We start from the raw sequence: 8571 nt of genomic DNA, 5'->3' as shown, positions 1-8571 counted from the left end.
TTCTTTGTTTGTTTGTTTGTTTGGGTGTTTTTGCTTTTGTTTTTATGGGAAAGTAATATGAGTCAGATCATTTGTTCTTTTTAAACCTGATTTTCCTAATATGTTAATTAAGAAATAACAGTTCTTGCCTCATGAAGGTATCATGTAGAATAAATGCAAAAGGTACAATAAATTCTCAGAAAATGTCAGCCACTGGTAACATCACTAGCTTAGTTTACAGCAAGAAGAAGCAGGTGTCCTATACTAACCAAATGCTGAAAATCCCTTGCAAGTTTTCATCTGTTCATGAATCCCCCACTGGCTTCCTTCCCTCTCCCCCTCCTTCCTTCCCTTTCCCTCTCATTTTGGTATTTGAAAGACTAAAGTTAAAGTGGTTTAAAAATGTCACTAAATTAAATTTGTATTTTAAAGTCAGCATCTTACTTTCATTTTATAAATGATGTGTATTAGAGTGCCTTCAGAATTTAATCCACTTTGCAACAGTGGACTTCAAAGCTACTAAAGACAAATAGTATCATTATCCCGGGCTACTTTACAATGCACAGACCCGGAGCCAAGCTGTTCTGGCTCTGAAATTTTATGGGAGAGAGAACTTTGTACTGACTCCTATTCGGATAAGGGTGTAACTGAACTTCCTTGCCCAGAACAAAGTCTGTGGTAGCTCATTTACATTGGCTTCTACCAACTGTGACCCCCTGAGTTCAGAATGAAATGTCAGAGTCTAGTGAACATATATTATTAGTCCCTTTCTACCTGTTGCTCCACCCCTGAGCTCCTGGTCTCAGTTTTAGCAAGCAGCTCTATTTGATGAACATGATCACAAAGCTAAAACTCAGCAAACAGAAAAGCTCAGTTCTGAAGCGACAGTGGAGAGCAAGAGATGAATGGTGGCACCTTGGGCTGCTTGCTCGGAGCTTTCTCTTCCTTGCTAGTCAAGACTTATATGCATTCCTGCTGCATGACTGCAGTTTTGCCCCCCTTCTACCTGATGCTTTGAAGCCCTTTCCCCTGCTCTTGTCCTGTGCTGGAAAGATACACTTTTCCAGTCTTGTCAGCATATCAAGGGTTGGAAAACCAACCCTATTACTGCACGTCCTGATCACCTACTGAGAAACTCACAAAGGAAGCTGAACTATGAGCCTTGTCACCACTCCAAGGAACGACAGAGAAAGCTGTTTGGATAGCTCGGGTGCTCGTTTTATAATGGCATTTGGCAAATTTTTACAATTACAACCATCATTTAGCTGATAGGAGAGATTGTGATCCTGCAATGTTCAACCCTGAAACCCGACGGCATTCAAAAAGCCGTTAGGAGAATGCTGGGCTACTTTGACTTCCTGCACAGTCTGCCCACAATGGTGGATCAAAAGATGCCAGGATGGCCTTTCAGGAGTGCACACAAGCTGTTTAAAAACTTCCTCTGTGGTTCACACCAGAATGCTTGGTGTGGATCACCATAACAGCCCACAACTCTTACCACATTTTCAGATGGGTTTGAATCTGGGAAGTGAGAGGGACATTCTTACTGGTTGGGATTCTTTGGTTAAGATCATAGATTTTTTTTTTTGAGACAGGATTTCTCTGTATATCCCTGGCTGTCCTGGAACTCACTCTGTAGATCTTACCCTGTGATAATGCATCATCGCCCTTGCGGAGATTGGAAGGGGCTCTAAGTATTTGGTTTGCTACTAAAGAAGCTGATGGCTTTGTGGAGAAGTGTGGAGTTATACTGGCAATTTGATGTTGCTGGCAGATGTTTGATAGCAAAGTAAAAGCCACAGGACTGGGCTTATAACTAGGTGGTCACGCAATTGCCTAAAATGCACGAGGGCCTTGGTTCTGTTCTCAGTACCCACAAACAGACAGACAAGCCACAGCAACAAAACAGTAGCTAACTCGGCTGACCGTAGTTAAGTGCTGTGCTGTTTGTTAGAACCACGCACAGATGCAGCAGAGGGTGGTGCCCCCTGTGCCAGCGCCAAGTTGTTAAAGTCTTAAGATGGCTGACAGTAAGTGGCTAAGTCATGTGTCCACTTAGGGGCTCAGTGTGTCTTTCTCTGTGGGTTCTCTCTCGGGGGCATTGTCATGCATACATTTAGCCCACTTTCTGTACACCCATATGCCTCTACCCCATCTTTCACTCTTTGTCCATGAAGGCTTCTGTACATGTCTTAACAAGAAGCAGTAGCCAGAGGAGGACAGAGGACTCCCTGCAACTGGAGTTAGTCAGTAGTGAGCCACCTGCTGGAGGAGCCCAGAAGTGAGTATTCCTGGTTGCTAAGAACCATCTCTCTAACTCCCAGCAGACTCTCTTTATTTCATGTAAAATAGATAACTAACCACCCTACTTAGAGTTTGATCCATTGGAAGGACTTTCTCTGCCGTTGTCCTCCGAGTCACACTTCTTGTAGTATGTCTACTGGTCCTCTTCATCTTGACTTCACATAACAGACTAATTCATCTCTGCACAAAGTTGGGGCTTCTCTCTCTTCTACCTTCTTTTGTGTGCTCCATGTGTTATGAAAATAGAAGCAGGGGGACCACTGGGAATGTAAAGTTCAAGTGAGGCATGGCAAGTAGAAGATGGAAAAGAAGGGTGTGGAGGGAGGAGAGAATTATTCAAGATGAAGGATGAATAAAGAAGACATATGGAGACCTACTTGTTTGTAAGCTAATTAAACTAGAGCTGCTCTGTGTGGCTATCAATATCTTTATTCACCAATCAGAATTAACTTGGGGCAGAGTCCCAAGGGCTATGTGCTGGATCCAGGTTTTGGGGGACTCGAACTTATCTTTTTTTTTTTTAAGTCAAAACAAGTTTATATTTATTTTGTCAAAACAAATTCTCAGTCGAACTTATCATTACAATAGACAGCAAAACACAAAACCTCAACATTACAAATCAAGATTAATGCTAATGGCCTCTAGTCCTCTTCTTCTGAAGAAAAAGCAAAGAGTGCAATATACCAAATCATGGCATTCATACACCTAAGAGCACATCGATGTGCTCGTGGAAGATAAGTAGGTGCCGGGAGGGAGTTGGAACTAGTATTCTTTGAGTTGTTTTTCAGAGTCCACCTAGTTTCTGTAGGGAATAGTTGCTGAATTCAAGGGTGACATTGTGGGAGCTCTAACTCCTGTGTATTTTAAAAGTAGAATGGTGGCAATAATATCCAGATTTACTCCCATGAGATAGTGGGCTGTATTTACCAAAGTGGGGCACTTTCAAAAACTTCATCTGGTCCCACTACAAGTCTTAAAACACAATCCTAGGACCCACTGGTCCAACTAGTAACTATATCAATTCCAATTACACATCAATTCCATGGCAATTTTATAGGTGTATACAGTGTATCGTGATTGTATCCACCCCTGATTCCATTCTCTCTTTCCATACTGGTTTCCCTAACACCATCCCTCCTATTTTCATATCCTCCTCTTCTGTTTTGTTGTTATTTGTTTGTTAATAACCAACAGAATCTGGTTAGTATAATCTGCATAAACATGGACAATTTATCAGTGGCTTGAAAAAAATGTCACTCTACCCCCACACTCATCAGGTAGCCATCAACTGCCAATAACCTCTCTGCTAGGGCTGAGACTTCATGGGCCATCCCCAACCCTTTCCAAGCTGTGATCTTGACTAGCTTGTTTTTGTGCAGACCTTGTATAGGTAACCACAGTTGCTATGAATTCATGAGCACAATAGTGAATTTCACAGCACTGCTTCCATCCTTCTAATCCCCTCTTTGGTGATGTTTTCTGTGCTTGTGGGGGTTGATATAGATGCTTCATATAGGGATGAGCTCTTAGTAGCCACTTATTCTTAGCACTTTGGCAAACTTTGAGTCTCTGAGTCAACTATTGCTAACTTTAAAAAGAAGTGTCTCTGAGTAAAACTGAAAGCAGCACTAGCCAATACCTAGAAAGTAGTAGGCAAAGGATATGCTTAGTGAAATAACAGTAATAGGTTCCCCCTAGAGGGCCTATGACCTACTCAACACGGACATTTTTTCTTTGTTTCTTTCTTTGTTTCTTTAGGAGAGGTTGGGGGCTTTCTTTTGGTATGGGTGTTTTGCCTGCATGTGTTTCTGTGCACCATGTGATTGCCTGCTGCCAGTGGAGATTAAAAATTGGAGTTGGATGCTCTATACTTTAGGACTGTTATAGAAATCATAGAGTTATGGAAGATTGTGAACTGCTCAGAGGTGTTGAAAAATCAAATCTGGGTCCTCTGCAAGCTCTTAGCTGCTGAGATACTACTCCAGTCCCACAAAACCATGAAATCTTGGTTAGTTTATAGTAGCAGAATGAGCTATTTCCTGTGGAATCAGCCTTAAATCCAAACACAAAGTGTTGGTTATTCCCGTAGTTGATACAAGTATTTCATCATGGGCATATCTTGCCTGCAAGTGAATGTTGTAGCATTCTGGGTAAGTCTTACCTGCTGGGTAAGTCCACTGATGACTTTTCTCCTCCAGTATCCACATAGCAACTTATGACATCATCAAAGCTACCTTCTAGGTTAATTTCAGCCTGTTTTCTCTTTGAACTATGATCAAAGTGTGGTGCATTTAGTAATACATTCTTAACATTCAGTTATAGTGGGCAACCAAGTTCCTAGCTCATTTCTTTAGGCTTTTATGGATAGTGTAGTTCCTGGACCTTTTCATGGAAAGAAGGTAGGTCTTGTGAACTGACATTCTTGGGGGCGGGGTCAGTGGGGGAACCACACCATGCTAAACATATAGTCAATTATAAATATGTTCAAGGACCTTAAAGAAAATATGAACCAATGTTTTAATGAAGGCTGTGAAGACACAAGTGGGTCAATGGAACAATGAAAGCAGGTCAAGACATAAAAGTAGAATTCAAGAAAGAAAGAGAATCTCTCAAGAAAAATGCAAACTAAGATAAACAACACAGGATATCAAAGAAAAACCGCAGAGGTAATCTTCACCAGCATATTAAAAGGTATAGAAGAAAGTATTTCAGGTCTTGAAGACAAAATAAAAGAAATGGAGAACCCAGTCAAAGCAAATGTTAAACATAAAGATATTCGGGCATAAAACATCCAGGAAATTGTGGACACTATGAAAAGAACAGACCTGTGAATAATAGGTGCTAGGCTTCACAGGCTGTCCATAGATCTGAAATAGAGCTCAAAGGGACTGTATGGAGATTTCTGGATGTTATATAAAAGCCAGCATTCTTCAGGAACATAGGAAACTGATTCCCATCTTCCAAAGGAGTCATTTCCCTTACCTCTGATAGAGGGGAACCTATGGCTCTCCACTGTTATGTACCTGTGGTTACATATCAAATCCCACACTGGCCACCAGGCTCCCTCAGTCCCTATTCACAAGTACCTGCAATACATTTCAAAGGCAATGGTACACTCCCAGGATTCCCTTTTCCCAGATACTAGGTTGTTCTCTTTATAATGGCAAGGACATTTCTTTCCCTTACACCTTCTATTCTCAGGAAAATGCCAGTGCCAAGTGTGAGATATCCTCCCTATGCACTTTTGGTCAGGAAGACATTGGGAATGCTCCTCCCCACATGAATATAGATTATTTGCTATTGTCTTTGATTATATAGTAGAAATAGATGGTAAGGCTGTGACTGAAGACACCTCATACTTTGTTCATAGCTTATGAAGGAAACAAGCAGCAGCCAGACTAGAAGTTTCCTCCCTGACAGCTAGCTTTGATGATGTTAGAAGGTGCTATGCAGGCTGAACTCCCAGATGCCTCTGGGTATTTTATCTCTCTTATGCAAAATAAAAACCTTCCCCTTAACCATATCATGAAATGGTCAAGTTACCAGTTTCTTTACTGCAACTCCTCATATACAATAAGTATAGGGGAAGGAAAAGAAGCCTGGGATCAAAGTCACAGAAAATATGTTTTTAAAAAAAAATCACTGAAGAAATTCCTCACAATCTAAAGAGACACCTATTAAGTAAGCTACAAGATCAAATAGACAGGCCCAGAAAAGAAACTCTCTATAACATGATAATCAGAATGCTAAATGTATAAAACAACAACAACAACAACAAAATAGAAAAATCTGTAAGGAAAAAAGGCCAAGTCACATATAAAGGCAGACACATTAGATAAAGGCTTCTTTTTAATGAAGACTCTGAAAGCCGGAAGGGCCTAGATTGATGTTCTACAAGCTATAAGAGACCACAGATACCAACCCAGACTAAACTAATCAGTCTAAACTGCATTTGTCAATTACAACTGACAGACAAATGAAAATATTTCACAATAAAAGCAAATTTATGCATTTTTCTATTTGCCACTATAGCTCTATAGAAGGTCCTAGAGGGAAAACTTCATTGTAAAGAGGTTAACTAAACCCAAGAGGACACAAGGAATAAGTAATTTAAGAACAGCTAATCAAAAGAAGAAAAACTCACATCATCACAACAAAATAACATGAATCAATAAACAATTCTCATTAGTAGGTCTCAATATTAATAGTCTCGGCCACAACCAAAAGGATACAGACTAACAGATTGGATTAGAAAATTTGATCTCTTATCTACTGAACCATCTCTTGGGTGGTGGTGGTGCAGGCCTTTAATCTCTGTACTTGGGAAGGAGAGGCAGGCAGATCTCTGTGACCTTGAGGCCAGTCTGCTCTATAGAGCAAATTCTAAGACAGTCAGGGTTAAACAAAAAGAAACCCTATCTCTGACCACCTCCTCCCACCCCAGAACAAAACCATAATCTTTCTTTTTGCTGTATCCAAGAAAAACACATCACCATCAGGGACAGATGTCACTTTAGGGTAAAAGGATGGGAAAAGGTATTCTAATTAAATAGACCCAAGAAGCAAGCAAGAATAGATATTTTAATATCTGCCAAAATAGACTTTAAACAAAAAGTAATCAGAAGAGATAGAAAGAACATTACATACTCATTAAAGGAAAATGTACCAATAGGATATTATAATTATAAACATTTGTGTACCAAATGCAAGGGTACCAGAGATCATAAAAAAAACACGAATGTGACAGGGCAATACAGTGCAGAGGTTCCTCCATCTTTTATTCTTGTTGAGGCATTTCAGGTTTAACAAGAAGCTGATCTCCTTGACGGAGAAGGAGATTATCCCATGGAAAATTTTCCAATTCTATTCTAGGAAGCTGAGGTCAAGATGCCCAGCTAACATCTTAGCTTTTGTTAAACTGCCTGCTTGTTCAGTATTTCATTCCAGTTAACTGCTTACCTTAGCTTTTGTTAAACTGCTTGCTTGCTCAAAACCTCTCCCCTGCAGCTGTAGAATAAGATAAAGAACGAGGTTTTTGCCCTCAAAACCTTTTTACTCTAAATGTTATACTCTAAATTTTACTTGGGTCTCAAATACCTGAGTGTAGTCTCAGTGAGACAGAATAATGACTTTCACCTGGTTATAAGCTGTGAGTAGTTATCTCTAGTAGATTCCCTTAAGACTACTACAACTAAAAATCACATATTGACCCTAACTTCATGATAGTGAGTGATTTTTGTTACCCAACTCTCATCAATAGACGTGTCACCCAAATAAAAACTAAACAGAAAAATGCTAGAGTTAAATAATGTCATAAATCAAATGGACCTAACAGATGTTTACAGAACATTCCACTCCAACACTACAGAACATACTTTGTTCTCACCAGCTCATTGAACTTTTTCTAAAATGGATCATGTGTTAGGACACAAACAAAGTCTCAACAGATGTAATAAAATTGAAATGACACCGGTGTCCTATCTGTATCCATTAAAGCTGGATATCAACAACAGTAGAAATAGCAGAAAGAATACAAACTCATAGAAGCTGAACAATATATTATTGAGTATGAGTTGGGTCAAGAAAGAAATAAAACAGGAAATTTAAAACATTTAGAATCTGAAATAAATGACATAATATTTACATATTTAAAATATTTAAAATGGATAAATCTGAAAACACAACATTCCCAAACCTATGGGACACAATGAAGGCATGTTTATAGCACTGAGTGCCTATATCAGAAAATTGTAGGGCTCTCATATTAATAACTTAATGATATTTTAGAAGCTCTAGAAAAACAAAAAGAAATAATACCCTCAAAAAGTAGACAAGGAGAAATAATTAATTAAGCCCAGAGCAGAAATCAATGAAATAGAAACTAACAAACAAACAACAAAACAATACAAAGAATCCATGAACAGTTGATTCTTTGAAAAAAAAGTCAGTAAGATTGACAAACTCTGGCTAAATTAATCAAAACACACACACACACACACACACACACACACACACACAGAGAAAAGATCAAATTAATAAAATTAGAGACAAAAGGGGGTTTATCTCAATAGACACTGGTGAAGACCAGAGAAGCGTAAGGACATACTTTAAAACTCTATATACCACCAAACTGGAAAACCTATGAGAAATGTATGAATTTCTTTATATATAAGACCTGTGAAGGATAAACGAGCACGAAATAAACAATAAACATATCCTCAACCTAGTGAAATAGAATCAGTAATTAAGGATCTGTCAACTAAAACAGTCCATGACCAGAGGATTCCA

This window comes from Mus caroli, chromosome 1, assembly GCF_900094665.2.
Source record: "Mus caroli chromosome 1, CAROLI_EIJ_v1.1, whole genome shotgun sequence".
NCBI classification, from domain to species: domain Eukaryota; kingdom Metazoa; phylum Chordata; class Mammalia; order Rodentia; family Muridae; genus Mus; species Mus caroli.
The sequence above is the reverse complement of the archived record's forward strand: the minus strand, read 5'-3'. Positions refer to the sequence as shown.